Source organism: Neophocaena asiaeorientalis, unplaced genomic scaffold (genome assembly GCF_003031525.2).
Source record: "Neophocaena asiaeorientalis asiaeorientalis breed wild unplaced genomic scaffold, Neophocaena_asiaeorientalis_V1.1 scaffold498, whole genome shotgun sequence".
NCBI lineage: Eukaryota > Metazoa > Chordata > Mammalia > Artiodactyla > Phocoenidae > Neophocaena > Neophocaena asiaeorientalis.
The window spans coordinates 56,981-69,445 of record NW_020174927.1 but is presented as its reverse complement, the minus strand read 5'-3'; the positions used below and the strand labels follow the sequence as shown (position 1 = coordinate 69,445).

The window sequence follows — 12,465 nt, the reverse complement described above, 5'->3', positions numbered from 1 at the left end:
CTTTTCTTTTGTACCTAAATAAGTTCCTTTAGCATTTGTTGTAAAGCTTGTTTGGTGGTGCTGAATTCTCTCAGCTTTTGCTTGTCTACAAAGCTTTCGATTTCTCCATGCAATATGGATGAGAGTCTTGCTGAATATTCTTGGTTGTAGGTTTTTCCCTTTCATGACTTTAAATACATTGTGCTACTCCCTTCTGGTCTAAAAATGTGGAATGCTTCACAAATTCACATGTCATTCTTGTGCAAGGTCCATGCTTATCTTCTCTGTATTGTTCCAATTTTACTATATGTGCTGCTGAAATGAGCACTGATGTGATTTCTTTTTTATAATATTTAATTTTTCACACCAATAGTTTGAAGAGTGACAGTTATACTGATATATTTATGTGTGTGTGCATGTGTGTGTGTGTTAGAGACAGAGCTGGACTGAAGCAAAAAGTGGAATGAAGTAGATGATAGTCTGTTGGTGTGAGTTTTGTGTTGCATTCTTACCTCCTACCCTGCTTTTGTGACCAGCATCACTTTACTCCCCTTAATAATCCTTTTACTTTGGGGACTCTGATTCCTTTGTTATATCCTGTATGTCCAGAGTTCCCAGTAGGCTACTTAGACCTGAAAATGATGAATGGTCTAGGTACTCTTTTTTTTTACTGATAAAAATTCACATATTCTTTGTCCTTTCCACCACAGTCCCTTCTGCTCTGCTTTTACAACTGGCAACAAGATTATATGACAAATATATTTATGCTCTTGACATTTTAATAGAAGACTAAATTTTGTACTTTCTAACATTTGTATTTAATAGTATATGGATGGCTTGAAAGAACAACTTCACTTTTGCCATCTAAACCCAAATAGTAACTCTAATTGGGAAACCTTAGGCCAAGTGGAAGTGTTCAAATGTAACCTTACAGTAGACGATTTAGGCCAGGTAGATGTTAGAACATTCTCTAGTAACATGTAAACAACCAAACTAGAAGAACTACAACTTTAATTTATATAAATATAGTTCAAGAGGCTTAGTCTTAGTTGGTGCATGTGTAACAGGGATCATTATGTTTTAAAATATGTTTAGGTATATTCTCCTATCTTGAAATTTTTCTTGATCCATGGCTTTTTACCCTTTTTTAAAAAATATGTACCAACTTTATTGAGATGGGGTTTTCATATTTTTTACAATATTATATAAAGTTACAGGTGTACAACATAATGATTTACAATTTTTAAAGTTTATACTCCATTTATATTTATTATAAAATATTGGTCATACTACCTGTGATATAAAATATATCCATATAGCTTATTTGTTTCATGCATAGTAGTTGTACCTGTTAATCCCCCACTATCAACTAGCCCCTCCCCCTTCCCTCTCCCTACTGGTAACCACTAGTTTGTACTCTGTACCTGTCAGTCTGTTTCTTTTTGTTACAGTCACTAGTTTGTTTTTTATAGATTACACGTATAGGTGATGTTATACAGTATTTGTCTTTCTCTGACTTATTTCAGTTAGCATAGTACCCTCCAAATCTATCCATATTGTAACAAATGGCAAAATTTCATTCTTTTTTATGGTTAAATAGTAATGCATTGTATATGTATATCATATCTTCATTATCCACTCATCTGTTGACAGACACTTAGGTTGCTCTCATATCTTGGCAATTCTAAACAATGTTGCTATGAACATTGGGGTGCATGCATCTTTTCAAATTTATGTTCTTGTTTTTATTTTGAATGTACACCAGGATGGAATTGCTGAGTCATACGGTATCTGTATTCCTATTTTTTGAGAAACTGTCATAATGTTTTCCACAGTAGCTCCACCAATTTATAATCCCACCAACATTGTATGTGTTCCCTTTCCTCTACATTCTAGCCAACATTTATTATTTGTGGTCTTTTTGATGATAAACATTCTGACAGGTGTGAGATGATACATCATTGTGGTTTTAATTTGCATTTCTCTGATGAATGATGATTAATGATGAACATCTTTGCATGTGTGTTTGGCCATCTGCATGTCTTCTTTGGAAAAATGTCTATTCAATGTGTATCACTCACTGAACAGAAGCCCCCTAAAATAAGAAACTCATTTCTCATCTTTGACAATCAAATTCTGTTTTCTTATTTACTTTAGGTGCCAGCATGTTGTTGAAGGGTTACTTAGAGGAAGAATAAGTAAGTAGCCTACTCCCCTTCCACCAGATGGCTTGTGGAAGAGAGACAGTAACAAAGCATATGGGTCATAGAGTAGCATCCTCTTCCTAATCCTCCACTCTATGCCTTCCAAGCCAACTAATGGGAGGTTGCTTACAAACAATCACAAGGAAGTTTGAAAACACTGGGGCTAGTGACCGAATTTCCCACAGTTATGAACACACTTACTGTTTACATTATATCTCCATTCTGATTGGTCTTTGTTTATATTTCACTTTTAAGGAATGCTAGGAGTAAACTGGACTCCCTGGGGCAGCCCCACATGAGCTAGACAGAGGTGGTGGCAGAAAGCTGCAACAGCTTTATTGAGACAATGCTCAGGAGTCCCCATGGCCTACGTGTGACATGCAAATAATACCAAAGAGAGTCAAAAGTACTGGCAGAAATGGACTGGAAGCGACCTGGTGTAACAATAAAGAAACTGTGTTGAGAAGGACCTTGAGACCCAAAGGCAAAGGGACCAGTTCATGTATTCCAGTAGAAAGTGCCTATTTATCATGGGCCCACTTGCCTGTCTTTGACATACCTCCGAGTAAACCAGTCTAGTAAACAGAATCAAATGGTTACCAAGGGCTGGGGGGAGGGAGAAATGGGAAATTACTAATCAAAGTGCACAAAGTTTCAAGCAAGAAGCTCTAGAGGTCTGATGTACAGCATTGCACTTATAGTTAGCAATAATATATTGTACACTAAAAATTTGTCAATAGGGTAGATCTCATGTTAAGTGTTCTAGTGACAATTGAATAAATTAAAAAAAAAAAAAAAAGAATCAGACCCGACCCTTGGTTAAAAATATCAAAAACGATACAGAGGATACTGTAGGACTTAGAAGATGAGAGGAGGAAATTCTACTGTCATGAGGTCGCATAAGCCACACCTTTCCCCCACACTCAGGGGCAATTTTGGAAAGGACAGTGAACAGGGCAGAACTTTGAATGAAAACAACTGGCCTAAGTACCCCATGCAGAAGTTGTGTTTTTTAAATATGTTTCTTAAATTATTGCCTTATCTTAGCACTGAATTACTGGATTAAACCAAAATTCAGTTCCTCCTCACCCCAGCTACCCATCAGTCAAGGACGCATAAGGAAGAATAGAGAAGTTGTAGAGAAATAAAACAGCTGTGAATAATGCTTGGCTCTAGCTGTCCATGTTTTTTTCTTATTGGCATTTTCTACACAAGTTCCAAGGCTCATTATAAACTGTCATTTGTGTACAATCTGGCAAATTATTTTGTTATGGGGACCCACAAGACCAGTTAATTAAAAATACATAAAATAGATGATATATTTCTAGAGAGCAGAAAATGTATTTGGAATTGCATAGTGCCTCTCCAACACACACACATGCATGCACACACACTCAGTGGTATCTAGAAAAGTGCTTGCACATAGCACGCATTTTGTCACTATTTGGTAAATTGTCTTGGGTGACTACATATTTGTTTACAATGCACATGGATGCTTATTGTTTCATAGTTTCTTGACACTCCCTTGGCTATGTGGGTAGGTACACATTGTGCTTTTCTTCAAGCTTTGAGATTGATTGAGGTATCCTAGGTCTGGTTAGAAGTTTTCAGGGATAGTGATCAGGTATGAGATTTTGGAATTTAGGTCATATCAAAGAGAGTGAATCAATAGTCTTTGGGCAAAAATAACTAGGTTTTATTCTTCTAGAACATTTACTTCCTTTTAGCAGACTGGCTTAAAAGAATACTTAAAGTCTGCCTCTCTCTGCTGGTGATAATTATTTCAAATTCATGCAGTTTCACTGAATGATCATTTACAGACCTCCTTCCTTCCACAGGATGAAATGGTTGGACTTGGTAACTGTTCCACAATCTAAACCTCTCTAAGAATTTCTAAATCATGTAAATTATTTATCAGGACTCGAAAAGTATAAAGAGAAGGAACAAGAGAGAAATGAGATACAAAACTTTAGAGCCAAAGGCAAGGAAGCTGACAGTACAATAAAATTTACAGACTTTTAGTTGTTTAAAGAAAGGTGTCAAACACTACTATTATTCATAGATAGGGAAGTCATCAGGTTTTCAAAGATGTCAAACACTACTATTATTCATAGATAGGGCAGTCATCAGGTTTTCACAGATGTAGGTCTGTCATATGAAACTAGGTGCCAACTACTCTGTTTCTTAGATTGCATCTTCTAGCAAACAGAACAATCTAATGGACTGCAGTATTCACAGAGTCTTCCCAAACTTGGAAGAGTTCCAGGGGTCAGGGTAGCTGAGGGAGAAAAGTAATGTACTAATCCGTTTTATCAGGATAAAAGCAGAGTATTAAACATTTAGAGCAAAGGAAACGAGGAAGTAAAGGCCAGCTCTATGGCTATAAGAATCTTGCTATTTTTATATCATCTCCACATTTTTAAAAAAAATATTTTGGTTTTTCTCCTTACTTATGAATACCTTAGAATGAAAAGATATAGTGGATTTGATTTTAGAGGTAATATGGGACAGGGAAAACTCAGTAGATTGTGCCCTACTCCATAGAAGATGAGGGTTGAGAAAAATCCAAAGGGACAGAGTAGAAGCAGTTAACAAAAGTGAATAAATGCAAGCTGATTGCCTTGATCCCAGAGCTTAAGAATAAGAACAGTGAAATCCATGTGGGTTTGAGAAAGGCCTTGGCCCCAAGCAATAAAAGGATCCATAAGTACAATATTCTGAAAGGCTAAGATTTTAGGCCAGTGGTTGAAAAATGACAATCTCTATTTATTCTTGCTGTAGCTATATTATGATATAAAATGTGTCTTCTTATCTACAAATTTATAATCCCATTTTTCTTCCACAAGTGAGTCTTCTAGGTAGTGTTAAACTACCTTGATTCATTCCTGCATTCTCAGAGATTATCCAGTGCCAGGAGCATTGTGAATAAAATAATAAGTGCTTGCATGTTTAATGATAACTCTGGCCTTAGTCCTTCCTTTTCTCTAATTTATGATAAAAACTGTCCCCAACCCATGAAGATTAGTTTTATGGATTCCACCTCATGTTTAGCTGTCTGTTCTTTATGTTTTTTATTTTAACTCTGGTCTATTAAACAGTCAGAACTGTTCTTTCTGGTAAGGTGCTTTCTGAGTTTGAGTTTGAACACACCAATTAGTACAATGGGATAAATGAGTATATGGGCAATTTCATTTACAAAATGACCCATTTTAAAACAAACAAGAAAAAAGCCCTCTAACTGATGGTGTTTCATCATTTGAGTAAGAAGAGAAAGAAAATTTTGGCAACAAACAGAGAAAACAGGGTCTCTGGAGTCAAGAAGCCTCTTGCCTTGCAGGTGGTCTTAACTCAGGTTACTCAGTCCTAATAGGGACTCCTTACTGAGAGGTTTCAGGATGTCCTTTTGGAAGTATGTGAACCATCAGATTCATAGAAGCCTCTCTTACTGCTATAAAAACAGTATCCATTTGCCACAGCCCGGTGACTTCACTGTGATACTTTTGCTGAATCCTGATGGGGCAGAGCACTGTAAATACGGGAATATTTTATTTCAGCCCTCGAATGACCCACAACTAGCTCCTATTATTAATAATTCATCTAAGGTTCATCTCAAGCATTCAAGAAAAAGCAGCATGGCTTTTGCGCTTAAGAAAGACCAGGTTGCAGACTACTGATCTGAATTGTTTCCTGAACTTCTTTATTATCTACTGAGATTCCTGAAATGCAAACAACTGGAGACTTATCAGGTAAAGGCAGATCCCCTGAGCCTTTTATCATTCAGTCTGCAATTCTGAGTATTATCTCTATAACCAGACAGCATACCAAATGAAGCTAGAGTCTTTAAAGGGAAATGAGGCAATTGGAATGCCAATTTTATTTAGTAATATATTGTAAAAACTAAGCAACATATCTGGCTGATTGACAAAATCCATCCAACTCTTAAGGGCAAAACAAACTATCTCAAGAGGTACAGTTATGCAGATTTTGCTTTTACTTATAGGAAAATATTGAATGTGTGTGTGAGAGAGAGAGAGAGAGAGAGAGAAAGAGAGAGAGAGAGAGAGAGAGAGGGAGAGAGAGAGAGATAGGAAGGAAACGGTGGAGGGAGAGAGAGAATATTAAAGCTCAATACAATATCTAGAATTGCTTGACTGAAAATATTGGGAGTGAGAGTAAGGGAGAAGCAAGGATATCATGTCGTGTTTTCTCTCTTCTTCAATAAGCCTTTTTTAAAAAAACATATATATATATATATTAACATCTTTATTGGAGTATAACTGCTTTACAATGGTGTGTTAGTTTCTGCTTTATAACAAAGTGAATTAACTATACATACACATATATCCCCATATCTCCTCCCTCTTGCCTCTCCCTCCCACCCTCCCTATCTCACCCCTCTAGGTGGTGATAAAGCACCCAGCTGATCTCCCTGTGCCATGCAGCTGCTTCTCACTAGCTATGTATTTTACATTTGGTAGTGCATATATGTCCATGCCACTCTTTCACTTCATCCCAGCTTACACTTCCCCCTCCCTGTGTTCTCAAATCCAATCCCTACATCTGCGTCTTTATTCCTGTCCTGCCCCTAGGTTCTTTAGAACTTTTTTTTCTTAGATTCCATATATATGTGTTAGCATACAGTATTTGTTTTTCTCTTTCTGACTTACTTCACTCTGTATGACAGACTCTAGGTCCATCCACCTCACTACAAATAACTCAGTTTCATTCATTTTTATGGCTGAGTAATATTCCATTGTGTATATGTGCCACATCTTCTTTATCCATTCATCTGTTGATGGACACTAGGTTACTTCCATGTCCTCGCTATTGTAGATAGAGCTGCAATGAACATTGTGGTACATGATTCTTAGAACACTCCCTAACATCATACACAAAAATAAATTCAAAACGGATTAAAGACCTAAATGTAACGCCAGACACTATCAAACTCTTAGAGGAAAACATAGACAGAACACTCTATGACATAAATCACAGCAAGATCCTTTGACTTACCTCTTAGAGAAATGGAAATAAAACAAAAATAAACAAATGGGACCTAATGAAACTTAAAAGCTTTTTCACAGCAAAGGAAACCATAAACAAGACAAAAACATAACCCTCAGAATGGGAGAAAATATTTGCAAACAAAGCATTAATGAAGGATTAATCTCCAAATCTTACAAGCAGCTCATGCAGCTCAATATCAAAAAAAAAAAAAAAAAAAAACCCAATCCAAAAATGGGCAGAAGACCTAAATAGACATTTCTCCAAAACAGATACACAGATTACCTACAAACACATGAAAGAATGCTCAACAGCACAAATCATTAGAGAAATGCAAATCAAAACTACAATGAGGTATCACCTCACACCAGTCAGAATGGCCATCATCAAAAAATCTAGAAACAATAAATGCTGGAGAGGGTGTGGAGAAAAGGGAACTCTCTTGCACAGTTGGTGGGAATGTAAATTGATGCAGCCACTATGGAGAACAGTATGGTGGCTCCTTAGAAAACTAAAAATAGAACTACCATACAACCCAGCAATCCCACTACTGGGCAAAAACTCTGAGAAAACCAGAGTTCAATGAGCCTTTTAACTTCTTCCATAGGCTGTCTTTTCAGTTTCTTTTCCATCAAGGATGGCATGGACTCTTCTTGTGGATTTCCCTTACTAAGCCATGAAGGTATCATCAGTACAGAATCTGAGGGCTGCAGAGGTCTCAAAAAAAACATGGTTATATTCTTGGGACAGACTCAAGCCTTCTTCCATAGAGACCTAAGGGGAAAATAAACTATATTAAAAAGAGAGAAAGGGAGAGACACTTGATCAAAAAGTATGTTCTCTACCAGTGTTGTAGGCCTTGGTTACATGTAAAAGGTGAGATTTTTTTTTTTTAATTTTTATTGAAGTATAGTTGGTTTACAATGTTGTGTTAGTTGTGTTAGCTTCTACTATACAGCAAAGTGAATCAGTTATATGTATACATATATTCCCTTTTTTCTGGATTTCCTTCCCATTTAGGTAACCTCAGAGCACTAAGTAGGATTCCCCGTGCTGTACATTAGGTCCTCATTAGTTATCTGTTTTATACATAGTATCAATAGTGTATATGTCAATCCCAATCTCCCAGTTCATCCCATCCCTTCTTTCCCCTTGTTCTCTACATCTGTGTCTCTATTTCTGCTTTGTAAATAAGATCATCTATACCAATTTTTTCAGGTTCCACGTATATGCGTTAATATACAATATTTGTTTTTCTCTTTCTGACTTACTTCACTCTGTATGACAGTCTCTAGGTCTATCCACGTCTTCAGAAATGACCCAATTTAATTTCTTTTTATGGGTGAGAATTTTATTTTAAGGGAAGACTCCTAGAATTTCTGAACGTGAAGGACAAATGGGAAATCAGAACCTCTGAAAGGGCAATAGAAGAGAACTGATTAAAGAACTTGGAAACCACTCTCCAGACTTCAAAAGAAGTAACATAGCACAGTAGTCAAAAACATGGCTTTAGGGCTTCCCTGGTGGCGCAGTGGTTGAGGGTCCACCTGCCGATGAAGGGGACACAGGTTCGTGTTCTGGTCCGGGAAGATCCCACATGCCACAGAGCGGCTGGGTCCATGAGCCATGGCCGCTGAGCCTGTGCATCCGGAGCCTGTGCTCCGCAACGGGAGAGGCCACAACAGTGAGAGGCCCGTGTACCGAAAAACGAAAAACAAAAACAAAAAAAACAAAAAAAACCTCATAGCTTTAGGTTAAAACTACTTGGTTTCAAGGCCTAGCTCTACTACTTTTTAGCCTTGCAAATCTGAGTAAATATCTTAAACTTTTGGTCTTACTGTTCTCATCTGTAACATAAGATAATAACACCAGCTCCAGAGGCTCTTTGTTAGGGTTAAATGAGATCACCAATAAAATATACATTGAAAGTGCTGGGCACAGGTTAAAACTCTAGTTATTATTAGTTGTAGTCTTAAGTGGAGCTCGTAACTCTAGACTTAACTGGAGCTCAGCTCCAGGCTGTTAGTTGGCTTCTACTTTGTCCCTCCTATCTTCTTATCCTGGGACTCTGGCTGAAAGAGCACATCTTATCTGGAATATGATGTTCCTATGATGAAGAACAGGTAGGCAGAAGGTAGAGATAACTGCACCCACATCTCATGGTCAAAGACAAATGGAGAAATCTAAAGTCAATGAAGCAGGATGTATACTCAGCTTACAATGAGTGATGGCAATGATGAGGAAAAAACAAATTGTAAAGAAATAATAGAAGGTACCAAAATCAGTTATACTTAAATGCAGTAAACTCTCAAATTAAAAAAGACAAAGATTATCAGAACACATTTTTTAAAAGCACTTGTAATTGAAACATCTTACACATAAGGATATAGAAATAGTAAAATTTGAATGGAAATGAATACAAAAAGAAAGCTGATACACTGACTTAATATCAGACAAAGTACAGAGTAAATTTTTTTTAAAAATTGCTAGAGTTAAAGGAAGTTGTATTATGATGATAAAAAGATTAATCTATCAGGATATTATATTTTGTATGCATTGAAAGTGTAGCCTCAGTTTATGGTGAAGAAAAGTTGATAGAAAAAAACTTGAAAATTATAGTAAGATATTTTAACACATCTCCCTCAGCAATTGAAAGAATAAGTAGGAAAAACATCAATAAAATATGGAAAGTTTGAACAAAACCACACAATCAATCAAAAATACATATATAAGATGTTGTACCCAACAACTGAAAAAGTCACATTTTCTTCAAATGAACCTGGTGCATTTATAGAAATTGACTTCATGCTAAGGTATAAAGCACTTCTCAAAGCATAACAAAGAATCAAGTTCATAGCATACTCTCAAACAAATGAAATTAATCAAATTTGAATATGGTTCAATATTGTAGGAAAAAATGTATTTCTACATGGTCAATAGGTCAAAAATATATTACACAAAATTTATAAAATATTTGTAACTGAACAATAATGAAAATATCACATATCAAAACTGTGTGATATCTAAACCTTTGTTTAGAATGATGTTTATAGAATTATATGAATATTTTAGAAAGGTAGAAACACAAATTTGAAGTTACTATTGCAATTGTTTTGGGGCACCACAAACCATGCTCATATAAGATGGCAAACTTAATCAATAAATGTTGTGTGTTCTGACTTCCCCACTTACTGGCTGTTCCCCCATCTTCTTCCCTTGCCTCAGGTCTCCCTATTCCCTGAGACACAACAATATATTAAAATTAGGCCGATTAGTAACACTACAATAGCTTCTAAGTGTTGAAGTGAAAGGAAGAGTAACACATCTGTCACTTTAAATCAAAAGCTAAATATGGTAAATCTTAGTGAAAAAGGCATATTGAAAACCAAGACAGTCCAAAAGCTAGACCTCTTGTGCCTGTTAGCAAAGTTGTGAATGTGAGGGAAAAGTTTTTGAAGAAAATTAAAAGTTCACTCCAACGAACATACAAATGATAAGAAAATGAGACAGCCAAAAGGCTGATATCGAGAAAGTTTTAGTGGTCTGCCTAGAAGATCAAATCAGTAACAGCATTCCCTTAAGGCTAATTCTGAGCAAGGCTCTAAATATGTTCAATTCTGTGAAAGTTGATAGAGGTGAAGAAGCTGTAGATGAAAAGTTTGAAGCTAGCAGAAGTTGGTTCATGACATTTAAGGAAAGAAGCCATCTCCATAACATCAAAGTTCAAGGTAAGCAGCAAGTGCTGATGTAGAAGCTGTGGCAAGTTATCCAGAAGATCTAGCTCAGATAATAAAGGTGCCTATACTAAACAATAGATCTTCAGTGTAGATGAAACAGCCTCATATCACAAGAGTCTACCATTAGGACTTTCATAGTCAGTGTCTGACTTCAAAGGACAGACTGACTCTGTTGTTAGGGGCTAACGCAGCTGGTGACTTGAAGTTGTAGGTAATGCTTTTTTACCATTCCAAAAATCTTATGATCCTTAAGAATTATACTAAATTGACTGTGCTTGTCCTCTATAAATGGAACAACAAAGCCTGGATGACAGCACATCTGTTTACAATATGGTTTACTAAATATTTTAAGCCCACTGTTGAGACCTACTACTCAGAAAAAAAGATTTGTTTCAAAATATGACTGCTCATTGACAATGCACCTAGTCACCAAGATCTTTGGTGGAGAGGTACAAGGAGGTTAATGTTTCCATGCCTGCTAACATATCCATATGTCCACCCATAGATCAGGGAGTAATTTCAACTTTCAGGTCTTATTATTTAAGAAACACAGTTCATAAGACTATAGCTTACTGCTATAGATAGTGATTCCTCTGATGAATTTGGGCAAAGAACACTGAAAATCTTTTGGAAAGGATTCACCATTGTAGATGCCATTAAGAACATTCATGATTCATCAGAAGAGGTCAAAATATTAATATCAACATGTATTTCATAGAAGTTGGTACTAAACCTGATGGATGACTTTGAGGTGTCCAAGACTTTAGTGGAAGAAGTAACTGCAGATGTGGTGGAAATAGCAAGAGAATTAAAATTAGAAGTGGGGCCTGAAGACGTCATTGAACTGTTACAATCTCATGATGAAATTTTAACAGATAAGGAGTTGCTTCTTATGGATGAACAAAAAAAGTGGTTTCTTAAGATGGAATTTAATACTGGTGAAGATGTTATGAAGATTGTTGAAATGGCAACAGAGGATTTAGAATATTACATAAACTTAGTTGATAAAGCAGCAGCAGGGTTTGAGAGGATTGACTTTAATTTTGAAAGATGTTCTACTGTGGTAAAATGCTATCAAACAACATTGCATGCTACAAGGAAACCATTCATGAAAAGAAGAGTAAATCAATGTGGCAAAATTTATTGCTGCTTTATTTTAAGAAATTGCCAGTCACCTCAACCTCCAGCAACCACCATCCTGACCAGTGAGCAGCCATCAACAGCTACACAAGACCTTCCATAAGCAAAAAGATTATGACTCACTGAGGGCTCAGATGATGGTTAGCATTTTTTAACAGTAAAGTACTTTAAATTAAGGTATGCAGTTTTTTTATGACATAATGCTGTTGCACACTTAATAGACTACAGTATGGTGTTAACATAAATTTTATATGCATTAGAGAACCAAAAAGTTTGTGTGACTCACTTTTTTTTGTGTTTGCTTTATTGTAGTGGTCTGGAACTGAATCCTCAGTGTCTCTGAGGTATGCCTGTATGGTAATTTTTCCATAGCTAAATATTTTAACATCCACAGTAAATTG

The 12,465-nt window shown here is 36.3% G+C and overlaps 1 non-coding gene and 1 pseudogene across 1 annotated transcript; one reads left to right on the top strand and one right to left on the bottom strand.

Moving 5' to 3' along the window:
• Window positions 1-200: 200 nt before the first annotated feature.
• Window positions 201-307, bottom strand: LOC112410672 (U6 spliceosomal RNA). The gene has a single exon (XR_003005470.1). It is a non-coding gene; the product is annotated as a U6 spliceosomal RNA (small nuclear RNA).
• An 8,992-nt stretch (window positions 308-9,299) lies between these two features.
• Window positions 9,300-12,194, top strand: LOC112410671 (tigger transposable element-derived protein 1-like; annotated as a pseudogene).
• The last annotated feature ends 271 nt before the right edge of the window (window positions 12,195-12,465 follow it).